The sequence below is a fragment of the Protopterus annectens genome, chromosome 1.part0 (genome assembly GCF_019279795.1).
Source record: "Protopterus annectens isolate FY-2018-M chromosome 1.part0, PAN1.0, whole genome shotgun sequence".
In the NCBI taxonomy this organism is placed as follows: domain Eukaryota; kingdom Metazoa; phylum Chordata; order Ceratodontiformes; family Protopteridae; genus Protopterus; species Protopterus annectens.
In genome coordinates this window covers 888,833,014-888,846,730 of record NC_056725.1, presented here as the reverse complement: position 1 = coordinate 888,846,730, position 13,717 = coordinate 888,833,014, and positions in this window count along the sequence as shown.

The window sequence follows — 13,717 nt, the reverse complement described above, 5'->3', positions numbered from 1 at the left end:
TTCAGTGCAAAATCAGTAACAGGAAGTAACACAACCCTCTATTTCTTATAATAGCCCTTTAAAAAGACAATGGTTCCCATTTTTATGCGATAATCAATTGATTAACAAAATACATTTTAACAACATAATAAGAATTAATTTTAACCACATGATTGTTCACAAGCCTAAATACATTCCACTTATATATTAAACCTATCAATTCTCATTCAGTCCTGGTTTATATAATGCCCCCAAATTAATAATCCAAGTCCTCTCTTTATTGTCTAAAATGTATGTTTTTTTATTTGTGATAATCCATCGCTCTTAACCCTATCTATACCTACAAAAATAAAGTTCATGTTCAGTTCATTTTTCCGACTCTAGAAAGAAAAAGAAGGGAGTTACGAGTCTGGTCCATTTTAAGAAAGCCAAGTGGAAATGCTATGGATGGAGATTCTAGTACATCAGAATTTTCATCCAATATGATGGGTACTGATGCTGAAATGTTAGAAAGTTGTGAAAGTTTTTCACCTGTTCAGAAACAGAGTAGACTTTATACATGGAGGAAGGAAACATAAGCAGAGACAACATGGAAGAGACCACCAAGCAAATGATGGAGGAGCGACAAGAAAAACAATAAACAACAAATGTGATGAGGACAATTTAATTGTGAATTTGATATCTTATACTTTATCTAAAGATGAAATTGATGTGCTGAGTAAAGGTTTGAGTTATGTACCTGCCTTTTATGTTTCTCATGCCTCAGTGGTGTCAGATGTAAAAACATTTTTGTCGTAACGTAAATTTGAGATTTTATTATAGCAATAGGCCTGATGTTGTTGATCCCATATTTAAATTAAAAAAAATCTACTTTTCAACCTCCTGTTCATCCTACTGTGAAAATGTTAGAGTAATATATTTTATGTGAATTACACGCAAGTCAAAATGATATTTTTAAAAATGTTGGTGCTAATCTAAATGCTGAGCAGAACATGGCTTTAGATAATTTATGCAATAATGAAAGTTTAGTAGTTGTTAAAGCTGATAAGGAGGGGAAATTGTCCTTTGGGATTCTATTAATTATGATAAGGAGGTTATGAGGCAATTGAATGATACTATTTCATATATAAGATTACCATTTAATCCTGGCCAGTACAATTGACAAATTTTTGGAAGATGCCATATTAGAAGGCATTATTACCAGAGAAACTGGTGAACAGTTAAATGTGGATGATCCTGAACCATCTGAATTCTATATTTTACCCAAAATTCACAAGTCAAAAATTACCCCCCCCCCCGGAGACTGATTGTTTCCAGCAGATGTTCACTGACTGAACCATTGTCGATGTATTTAGCGAGGCAATTAAAATCATTATTGTCCTTGGTGTGAGGTCGAATCAAGGACAGTAATGAATTTTTGAAGTTAATGGATGATGTATAAGATGATGCATATTTGAGCACATTAGATGTTCAATCATTATATACGAGTATTTCTCATGAAGGAGGGCTTCGTGTTGTGAAATATTGGTCAGAAGTGTCTGGATTATATAACAACAAACATACTGAATTTTTGTTAATCTTGCAACATAATGCCTTTTATTATAAAGAGGATTGGTATTTGCAAATCAAAGGTACTGCTATGGGCACGAATTTTGCACCAATACATGCCAACTTATTTATGGGATTCTTAGAATTCAGGTTAATATACGATGATGGGAATAAATCTAAGCAATTTATCAATATGTGGCATAGGTATTTGGACAACTGCTGGTGTATATGGGAAGGTTCTATTGAAACTTGGATGGAGTTTGTTAGCTATTTAAATACCAACAGTTATGGTATTAATTTCATTGGTAAAATCCAACCATTTACTATAAATTTCTTCGATGTGAATGTTTCTAAATTAATTGATGGGATAATGGCTACAAGTTTATTTCATAAGCCTTTATCCAAGAATTCTATATTGGAAGCCAGCAGTTGTCATCCTTTACACATTAGAAAGAACATACCTAAAGCGCAATTCTTAAGACTCCGGCGATTATGCAGTACCAATAAGTTTTTTGAAGATGAAGCACGTAAAATGGAATCTAGATTTCTGAAAAGGGGTTATACTGTAGATTTGGTTTCTAAAGCACATGAGTTTAGTTCTGGACAGGACAGGAAAAATTTATTAAAATCAAGTAGACAGACTGGTGAAGATGTGACTGCGAGAGAGATGCCAAGATTTATTACCAGTTTTGTAACTAATACATTTAAAATAAAGGGAGTAATAAAAAGATATTGGCCAATTCTAAAGACAGACACTTTTTTGAACAAATATTAGATGAATGTTGTCGTTTTGTCTATAGGAGGGGGAGGAATATTGGTGAATATCTGACTAGATATAAAAAAAGTTCCTTTCTGGGTAAAATAGTTAGGAGTGAAACATTAAGGGGCAGTACATTCTGTGGGAATTGTATATATTGTAAAGTAGTGTCCAGAACAACATCTTTTACATCCATAAATACAATGAAAGTATATGAAATTAGGACATTAATCACATGCAATACTGATTAGGTTATATATATGGCTGTATGCAAGTGTGGCGCTTTCTATATAGGTCAAACTTCAAAACGTTTTAAACATCGATTAGCACTGCACATCAGTGACATTAACTGTAAAAGACTTACCCCGGGATTCATGAAGCTTGCGCCAGGCGCAGGCGTAGCGTCAGCGATATAATGCCAAACATGGCCGCCGAGCGATTCAGGTACGATTCAATTCCAGGTGCACTACCGGCATAGGCCAGATCTGCGCAGCCCTCAGCTTACATATGCTAATCACCCCATGTGCAGTGCCACACCATGTAAATGAAGGTACATAGTGATTCATGAAGTGGTGCAGGCATAGCGTAAGCCCACAGAAATGTAAACCAAAAAACACGGTTTACATTTTTCCAAACAGAACATAGGAGCTATGAAAGCGGACCAGACTCGTGTATTACAAAGTTAACATATCCCAATGGATAAATATACAGCCAATGGCATAAGAAAATATGCACAACACCTAAAAAACAACATTTAATGTCATGTCCACAGTAACGCAAAGTACAACTGCAGGGCATGTGTGCGCAAATGGGAACACAAAGAAAATATATAGAAATGTCATAAAATCGCAATATAATACAAATCATGATTTCACCATAATACTCAATGGTATGCATGGTACACCACAACAAAGCTGCAAGGGTTGCTAAGGGTCTGTGACAGTGTTCAGCGTGGTAACTAGGAATTAGTAGTCAATGCCATGCAAATGAGGCAGGTAATAGTGAATTGCAAACGTCCCGCCACACTAAGGATGTACCATACGGCGCAGCGCTACAACACTGAGGAGCGGCTTACAGGTATACATGACATCAGCAGTGGGGTGTGCCACCATAGCTGTAAGCACATTGGAGCAATGCAAATCCGGCCTGGCCATTGCTAAGCAAAGCCACAGGACAGGGGTGGGGAGGTAGGTATAGCATAGTTTAGCTGAGAGCACATATGGTGCCCGAAAGCGCATGTGTACAGGAGGAAAATGTGCCCGAAACCTGGTAAGCGGACGCACGCGCCAGGGGAAGAAAATAAGGAAATGCCGCAGTAGGGTAATTGGAGTACAACTGAGCAATTAACACCTATTAACTCACAGCGGGCAATCGACGGCAGCTGACAAGTCTGCTCGCAGAAACCTGCAAAACAGGATAGGGGAGGTGTCGGATTGCAAAGAAAAGAGAACTGTCATAGCAGAGCAAAGCAAACCTGCAGTAGACCGGCCATAGAACACATTACGCAAGATAAGCCAGGTGTAGGAAAGTACAAATGAAAGCAGGCTGCTGGATGCATGCCAGAAAATGGGAGGTGAAACGTTAAGAAATGTAAAGGGAAGGGAAAGAGGTAATCCATGGCAGCCAATTGTAATTCAACACCAAAGGCACCACAATAGTAGTTCCTGTCGTAAAACACACAAGATACCCTGTAGCTACGATCATACATACACACCCTATGACATCATCGGTGTTCACAGCACAATAGTATAAAGCATGAAAGTACCCCCCACACACACCTGTGTATTCCCAAATACTGCACCATAGGTGTAAACATACAAGGAATCTTTACAATGTACATGTTGAGAGTTGCCATAGCTGTGATTCATCATCATGAGTTAGAGACTGACAGTGTTGTGGAGGATGATGCTGACAACCACCGCAGGCCCCGGAGGAGGAGAAGAGTGTTCAGACCAAGGGTAACCTACCAGGTGCTACATGATCTAGAGATAGTAGAGCATTACAGGGTGGACAGGGACATCTTACAGCAAATAGTTGAGCTGTGCCAGCCACACCTGAGATCCAGAAACAACAGAGGGGAACCCATCCCAGTGGACACGAAGGTATGTGTTAACTTGCGAATACTAGCCACAGGTAGCTTTCAAAGGCCAACTGGAGATATAATGGGGATCTCACAGGCATCAGCATCCAGGGTACTACACCAGTTCCTGGATGCCATGTTACCACATGCCAATAAGCATATAGGCTTCCCCTGAACTCAGGAGGAGTTGGCCAGCAATATGCATCGCTTCCACCATGTGGCACACTACCCGGAGGTACTGGGTGTGATAGACTGCACACACATACATATCAAGTCACCACCCGGTGAGCATGGTAGGTGCTACATAAACCACAAAGGGATACCATTCCATCAACTGCCAGGTCGTGTGCAATGCCCAGGGCAGTATCATGGATGTGTGTGCTGGCAGCCCTGGAAGCTACCATGACTCCCACATCTGGCATGCCTCACAGCTGTATCAGGTATTTGTCAGGAAGGACATCCCACATGGCCAACTTGTGGGGGATGCTGGCTATGCACTGGAGCCCTGGATGATGACTCCCATCAGAAATGCACACACACCCATGCAAGAATACCATAATGAGGCACACACACAAACCAGAATATTCATAGAGCGTGTATTCGGGATACTGAAATCATGGTTCCGTTGCTTGGACATATCTGGTGGAGCCTTGCAGTACTCTCCAGGCACGTGTGCCCACATCCTCATAGTATGTGCCATGCTACATAATATGATCCTGCAAAACAGCTGCAACAGGGACAAAATGGTGAAGGCCCTCACAGCCCACCGCAATTGCCAAGGCCATCACAGGCACAGAGGGATTCAGACCACGAACACCCTGTGCCAGCCCCAGTAGGCAGACGGAGGCATGCCCAATATGCCTATGCCTTGGCAAAGAGGAAATGTATAGCACATACTCTGACAGTGTAGGCCCCTAAGGACTGACACACCTCTCCACCTGCACACACAGTAAAATGGATGGCACACACACACGACCACCTGTAAATTGTAATGTATAGGTGGCCTACTATGTGAATCCTACATAGGCAGCCCTCAACCATTGTACTCACAACAGCTATTGGAACAAGGAATGTCAACACCTGAACAGTACATGCACCTATCAGCATATGTTGGTACTGTGTGTATAGGTTCCTAGGTACATCGGTAGGTACACGCCCGATTGTCAGAGGCCATTCATCAATTGAGGCAAACAGTGTCTGCTGTCGTCACCACATCGAGTAACCAACTGTCGCTCAGTGGAGCAGAGCCAATTGCAGGATCCATGTGTGTAATCACTGTTCCCCACACACTCTGCATGGATTCCCTGGTGCATTAATGAGGGGCTCCATATAATGTAATTATGGATGTAGTGGCGAAGCATGGGGTGTACCCATGACAGGTATCTGTCACCCAAGCATGGTCCGCCTATGGTTGTGTGAAGGTGTAGCACATTATAGTGTGTGGCTCACTGACATACATACCCAATGCTGGAGCACATCCATTAAACATCACTTGGACATACCATTAATAGGTCTCATCAATGTGTAAACTAACTGAGTTACCCATTTGATTGCAGTATGCAGTGATAGCCATAGTATAGTCCACATACAAAATGCCAAAACACGTGTACAAATCCCAGATGCCCAAGTGGTAAATGCAGTGACTGCCGTGCATGTTCCCGGTCCCATGTCCTGCAAGGGATGTAACGTAATCCCGAAGGCACGAATAATGCATGTTGGATGCAGGTCATCAGATCATATTTAGCACATGTTAGTGGGAATATGCATTGCCCAGTGCTGGTAAGCGTTGTTTAAATATGACTATACGGATATGCGTGAAACAGGACTAAGCTTCTCTGAATATCGTGCAGATCACAGTCAGTGATGTCCAGAACAGGTGAAACCAGCATTATTCACCCCTGTACTAATAGTGCTTGCTCTGAAGGGTAAAATGACCACTGCCAGGAGTAGAACATGCAATCATGTACACAATCACCTAACACTAAGCCACCCAAGATGTACCAACAGCAGGTGTGTAATGTGACAGGTTCAAACACAAACGTGCGGAGTCCAGGTAACAGTATACACCGACATGTACACAATGAAAGGTGTATTCTGCCTGTCATTCTCTCTGTTATTTATATATATATATATATATATATATATATATATATATATATATATATATATATACATAATAGAGATAGAAAGGGTGATAGAGAGATATATGTTGATATATACGGATTCACCTATATCTGCAAATATGTTGATAGGTCAACGACATGTACACAACCATGGAGGTATAAATAAATAGGATACTGCCAACTATGGAATGTGTCACATACCGACACGCGTAATCATGAGGCTAAAAGACCGAAAGAACACAGTACCGGAAAACTAATATTATCACGATATTAAGGGACATTTAGTTATCGCTGCCGGTGTTGCAGTCCACGTAGGTACTGTGTTCAACTGTGTTTGTGATTGCCGTAGTCTGTGTATGTGTGTGTTGAGGGTTCCATGTGCATTTCCATGGGACTGTAATGTGTGTGTGTGTTTGCATCGTGTGCCTGTTAGTGCTAACTCGGAGGTAGATCATTACGGTAGGTGTGGTTATAGCTGGCCATAGGCATACGGTTACCACCTGTCCCACTTTAAGAGGGACAGCCCCTCCCTGGGCAGTTGTGTCCTGACAAAAAATATTAAAAAGGGCAAATGTCCAAGATTGTAAGACATAATTATGTCCCATATATTATGTAATAGTTGCATTAAATAGTTATGCCTGTATCTAAACAACGTAAATGTTACATGAAACATGATAAGTAGCTAAAGTGCTACAAGAATAAGTATGTATTCAGGATAAAAGTATGTGCTATCCTGTGTACTGACCATGGGTATGTGTCGGCCTGTAAACACCGATGTGTGTCCTGCAAATGTCCCACTATGGCCATTTGAAAAGGTGGCAACCCATGCCAGAGAGGTTCAGTCACCAACACAACTGCAATGAATGCAAATATCTGTGACAGAAATACACGGGACAGCTGTCATTTAGTAACATTCCTTTACATATCACTGTATTTCCGGAGGTATGGAAGTATCAACCTCACCTGCATACTATACAGAAACCAACTAACAATGGCCCAATGTATAAGCCCGTAACAACCATAGTTTCAGTCTACTAACTGATAGGTTTTCAGTTAGGGAAGGAACCCACACACATATATGGAATAAGTAGAAATGCAGTCCCCACAAACCAGTATATGCTATGTACACCCACCTACATCTCCCACACATGAAACAATAGCAATAGAGACTGTAATTACATCACAAACATCCACTCACTCAATTACATCTGCAGAAGCGTTAACATACATTGTGAGAGACACATTTGTAAAGGTGCCATGTGAAATCGTAGCTGTTGTATAATGGAACAGACGGCGATGTTACAGGTTTTGCTTGCAATAGTCCCTTATCAGATTGTTGAGATGACAGGTACACTCACATGTAGAACCACATACTCTAGCCATCACACACAATCCACGGGGGACATGAATCCAAAATATCCATGTCTCTACAAATAGCAGCTGCAATTCCACACAACAAAACACATACAGGCCGTCTCCCCAAAGGTAGGGCAAAAGGGCAATGCCCAAGTGGAGAATTCAATTATACCCCACTGTTGCCGTGTAATTGGTGAATGGAGTAGCTGCACAGCTGATGTGCATGTAATAATTTACTCAGGAACACCAATTGGCGGCAGGAAACTACATGTTACAGGTATCGACGTATATAAGGATGACTTGCCAGACATTCAAACCGTATGCTCATACCATAGAACCGTTTAAACAGTAAAGGTGTAAGAGATATTTACGAAAGTTCGAAACGCTAACAAGGTATATAGAACACTCAGTATGTTAGTGTATGTATAGCCTGTTTTGTATTAATTAAAAGTGTCTGCAATGCATAAAGTGGGAAAAGGTATTATGCAGTGATGTCTTGCTGAGCATAGTAACGCTTGTAGAAATTGTGTGTCCTGCTGTGGGCCACAAGGTAAACATCACAGACACCATAAGGGATGCTACATGAGGGCTTTAAACAGAACAATTCCACACCACCCGCCATCAGTGGTAGGGTATGTCCAACAAGTACGTGCCATAGTAGGGGATAGTATCTGTTGATATACTGTCACAGTAGGCATGTGTATGGGCATATAACGAGAATAACATGCCTAAGTTTGTCCTGCTGTGCAAGTATGCTTTGCACTATGGGATAATATGTAAAATATGTGTAATGTACAGTATTGTAGGTAGATATGTCAGATATTCTACACAGCATAACAGTTATATCATGCAAACAAAAGGTATTGTCTATTGGCATGTACAATACACAATAACAGGATACATATGGCTTGTAGTCATGGGACACTGTAACAGCATGATAGCTAATTGAAATGGAAGAGCTACTCAATTAACCATGCACAAAGGACATGTAATAGCTTCACAGGTTCATAGTGAGGTACTATGCTGTCTGGCAAGTCTATGTGTAAGCCCAACTACAGTGTTTACACTGGCGGCACCTCTCTAGGGTAGTGTCCTGTCTGTGAACAGTAGAGCCATGTGCTAACTACACCTCTGCACAGTACAGCCACTGCAGTGATCCCTGGCATACATGTGTGTCTCCCATCCACCAAGTGAGGTATCTCATAAACAGTGCTACTGAGTGACCCTGTGTGATGTACATAGGAATCATGTTCCAAAGCATGGTGAGTGTCTGGTTTGGGAATGTAACCCTCAAGAACATCCCACTCATTGTTGCGTTTGTGCACATATCCATGAGCATGTTGCTCTCAGTGGCTTTTGCTTATGTCGCTTATGTGGACTATATCCATGAATATTGTTGTGGACATGGGCCCTGTATGTTCAGCAGAGGTCACCCCTGAGTATGCAGTATGCAAATGTGTACAGTCGTGGTGTCCATAGTTCTGCCGCATACGTCAACTGTCGGAGCTCAATAAACGTCATGGCATGTTAATGTTGTGCTATGTAAAGCCATTGCTGTTCTGTAAGGTAGACCCTAAATGGGGTGTTGTACCCTTCAATGTGTGTATACGTCAAGAGTTTAGGGGTACAATGGGTGCCTTTGTTCCAGATACAAACCCAGTACAGATAAGGGTGGCCACGTAGAAGGATACCCACGCCACATTGGCAATATGGTTATCAAAGGAGTGGGTGCTACATGCGTGTGTACTAAGATCCCGTATAATGTCACATGTATGTAGGGGACTACTACCTATGTGATAGTCAGTTGGTGATTGGTGTAATCCAAAGGGGATGTTCATGCACCATGTGTCATGCAGCTTGAGGCCATGTTATCGACATCAGGTATATGTCACCGTGACACCCTTATGGAGGGAGTCTGTATCAGCTGGTGGATCAATCATGGCACCTTGTATGCAGTTGTCTGGAAACCTAGTCAGGGAAAGTCCCTGTGTGCTAGCCTGTACCTCAGGGAAGCATATACCGAACATGAGGAGCCCTATGACTGAAGACTGTGGTATGCCAAGTGTAACTGAAATACAGTAGGTACTACGGTATCCTACCCTCATTGTGTGGGTCCTGTCCGTGAGCCACTTTGCATAATATCCTGAGATGTAGGGGTCAATGTGCAGGTGGATGTGTATGTTGTCACTACCAGAATGAAGAACGGTGCTGAAAGCCAATGAGAGGACAATGTAGGCTGTGTGGACCCCCTTACCATCATCAAATACCCTGGTAACTGTATCAAAGGAGTCCACCAGGTGTAAGAGCCATGGTCTGGCCCTAACAAGTCCAACCTGGGTGGCATCAAAGGTCTGGAGCCCACCAATGTCTCTGTGAATGACTTCCATGATGATGTGCCCCATAGCCTTGCAGAATAGTCCAGTCAGGCATATAGGGCAATAGTCCCTCTGGTTCACTGTGGCGCCACCTGTGTGGAGTGTGATAACTGTTGCTGGGCACCATTCAGGAGCCACAATATCTGATCCAAGGCTATTAGTGAATCTGGTGGCCAAGTGGGGAGACATGTCGTTCTGAGGTTTGTGTAAATCACAGCCTGGGATGTTGGACTGTCACATGGAGTCTGTGTTCCAGGCCTTAGAGAGTGCAGGTTGGAACTGTGTAGTTGTGGCTGCAGGGACCCCGCAATGTTCCTGCATGGATTATTATCCTGTAGGGAGTGAGAGGGTGTAAAGTTAGCATTGAACCCATCCACCAGGATGTTGCCAACATCACTCAGTTCTGTAATGTTCCTGAGTAACCGTTGTATGTCAGAGCAGATGTGGGTATTGCCATTGACTACTGACATACCTCCATAATGCTTTGTTGTGCACCCTGGAATGTGTTGCAGTAATGTTTACATAGCTAGATTTGAAGGATGTGATAAGGGTTCCCAGAGCCCTACTGAGGCTGACCAGTGAGCTAACCCACCCATGGGATTGTACTCCACTTTGCAACAGCCTCCACCTTTTGTTGTACATTATATCCGTGGAACTGGACCCCCAGAATGGCATCCATTATCTGGTGGGTACCATCATGGCTTTGTTTGGAATAGCATGATCCATGCAGTCATGTAAGTGCTAATGAAGTGCACTGGGGTATGTTTCAGTGTTTGTATGTGCATTGTCCATCTGCATGGGTGTCATGACATTTACTACTGCTGTCATAAGACATCTGTAGTAGGCGTTGTACTAATCTTGTACTGTATATGCCGTGAAGGGTGTGGTGCCGGGATGTGGATAGCAAGGGTGATTAGCATATGTTCGGAAACTACCAACGAGGGGATAACCACTGGTGTAGAACACCAGTGACATGTTGGTAATGTCCATGACTAGGATATTGTTGGTCTTGGTGGTGGTGAGTATGGGTTGATCCAGCCGAGTGGAGGTTATGAATCCTGGGCAGTGTTGGCCTACTGTGTCAGTACATGAGTAGCTATCCCAGTTAAGTGTGGGGTAGTGTCAGTCGCACATCAGTAGTACCTGTCTGAACCCTACTGGCCAGTACAGCAAGAAATGAGGGCCAGTAACCATGGGGTATGTTGTTGAATCCGTAGCATGTTACAATGTGTATAGCAGTTCTGGCCACAGTTAGTTGCACGTGGATCACCTCTAATGCATTGTGCTAAGTAACCAGCCAGGAGGTGTGTACAACGTAGTGAAATATGGACACAAATCAGCCGTGGGTGTTCCGGTCCAGGTTATATGACTGAAAGGTGTGGTCTGCATATAACCTGTCAGTGCAGGTGTGCTCTACGGAGCCTAGGGGCAGGTCCCAGTCACTGCAGCGATATTGAAGTGGTCCATTATAAGGAGTGCCATGCCTGCAAGCATCAGAGATGATGTCAAGCACTGAGTCACATGACCCCATGTTTTGCTTGCCTGTTCCCATTTTGGTGGTGAATGTTATTGGAAACTGTGCAAGACAGGCAGTATAGGAGCAGCAAGAGCCTTACATGTTATCTGTACTCCCAGGGCTGACACGTGCAGGTCATCTGCGCCAAAGCATCATGTTTTGTAGACCATGTCATTCAAAGCGGACAGATACCGGATGCCTGTGGAATGACAGCAGCTTGTTGTACAGTGGTATCTAGTCTGGATGAATGCAGAATGCTCCCCAGGGCTTGGCTGACACCTTCTGGGCTACAAGACCAGAGAGCTATTGCATGTCCCTGCACATGTAGTCTGGGAAGTTACATCTCAGGGCAGTCACACTAACATGGAGAATGACAGTCAAATTGTACCTTGTGAGGTGTGGCATGGGTGCATAGGTTATGTTGCAGAACCAGTTACCCAACAGCTAGATGTAAGCGACTATCACCTTGTGTAGCCTGCTGAGTGGGACATCAGTATGACCGCCTACAGAGTCACCTATGACTGGTGTGTTGGGTATGTTATAACTCACTATTGGCTGTATTTGATGGGCACACATGAGTCTGTGGGCTATAAGTAATTGTTGTTGTGTTTGGTGATGGGGGCTGCCTCTGGTGCCTACACAGAGTATGGAGAGGTTCTGCAAATGTCGTACTTATACTATGTGTGGCCTGTGGTGGAGAAGATCTTGTGAGACTATGTGATGAGTGGGGTGTGTTGCAAATGTTACACATCCCCACATGAATGTCAGATACAGTCTGGGTTGGTGAGAGCATTACCCCAGCATGGCTACATATGTGCATCTCCCACAGGCTGTAGCATCATATGTTGGGAGGTGAGCATTGACTGTGTACATGAGACAATTGCTCTATTGCCACATGTTTGCCATATTCATCATATAGACAGGCAATAGCACTGGTACGTGACAGTTGGACATGCCTGTATATTCAACAATGTCTCACAAGATATGTGAGTTGCGTGTGTACAACAGCTGTTGTACTGTAAGCAAGCTGGAAATGTAAGGACAGACAGTGTACTTGTAAGAAATGAGTTGGAATGGGTGCTATAGTAATTAGTAGCTCATGAAGTGCTCACAAGTTCTGAACAAGTGCTGAGCATGAATATGCAATACAGGTGTTGGATAATATCAACCCACTGCAACCCACAAGTGGAGACGCCAGTCATAATTGGAGGCACTGCACTATTACCCTGCTGAGTATGGTCTGCAAGTCTATAAACCATTATCAACGTAGATGTTAGCAGTACAGAAGTAGATGACAGTACGGATGATTTCACACTGCATAGCATACCTGTGACAGGTCATAGGACATCATCACCCATACCATGTTCCACTACACTGAGTATACTAGATGTACCTTCGTATGTCACAGGAGTGTTCTACCAGTGGCCTGTTGACAGGATCAACACTACAAAAGGTGTCAGAGTGACATGTGTATATCACACCAGTGGCAGCTACAGTAAAACAGGGCTAATGTTTTGTACTCCCCCCCTCATTGTAGCCCATACCACACAGACAAATGGGAGGCATCTGTGTATGTAAGGATTTGAATGGCCATGACCTAGGAGCAATAGCTGTCTTAGTGTTGTGGACAACATACAGAATGGGCTTTGTGGGTGAGGTGTGTGACATATGTGCACAATCTGACAGCTGATAATAGCATTGTCACCGCTAGGTGAATAACCCTGTACCCATTAACTACCACCTATGCAGCGGTCAACATTATGGACACTGTGTAAGGGATGGGTGCTGTGCAGTTCACCTCCCTGAGTTGGTGATGTCTCCAGGCCTATTAGGTAGTCATACGAGGCACCCACGTCATGACAGGGTGCCATCCATGAGCATGGAGCTCATTGGACAGGCATACTCAGCACTCGGGTGACCAATATCGGATCACATATCACCTTTAAGGGGTATTGGCCATGCGTGGATGGGCAATACCAGCCT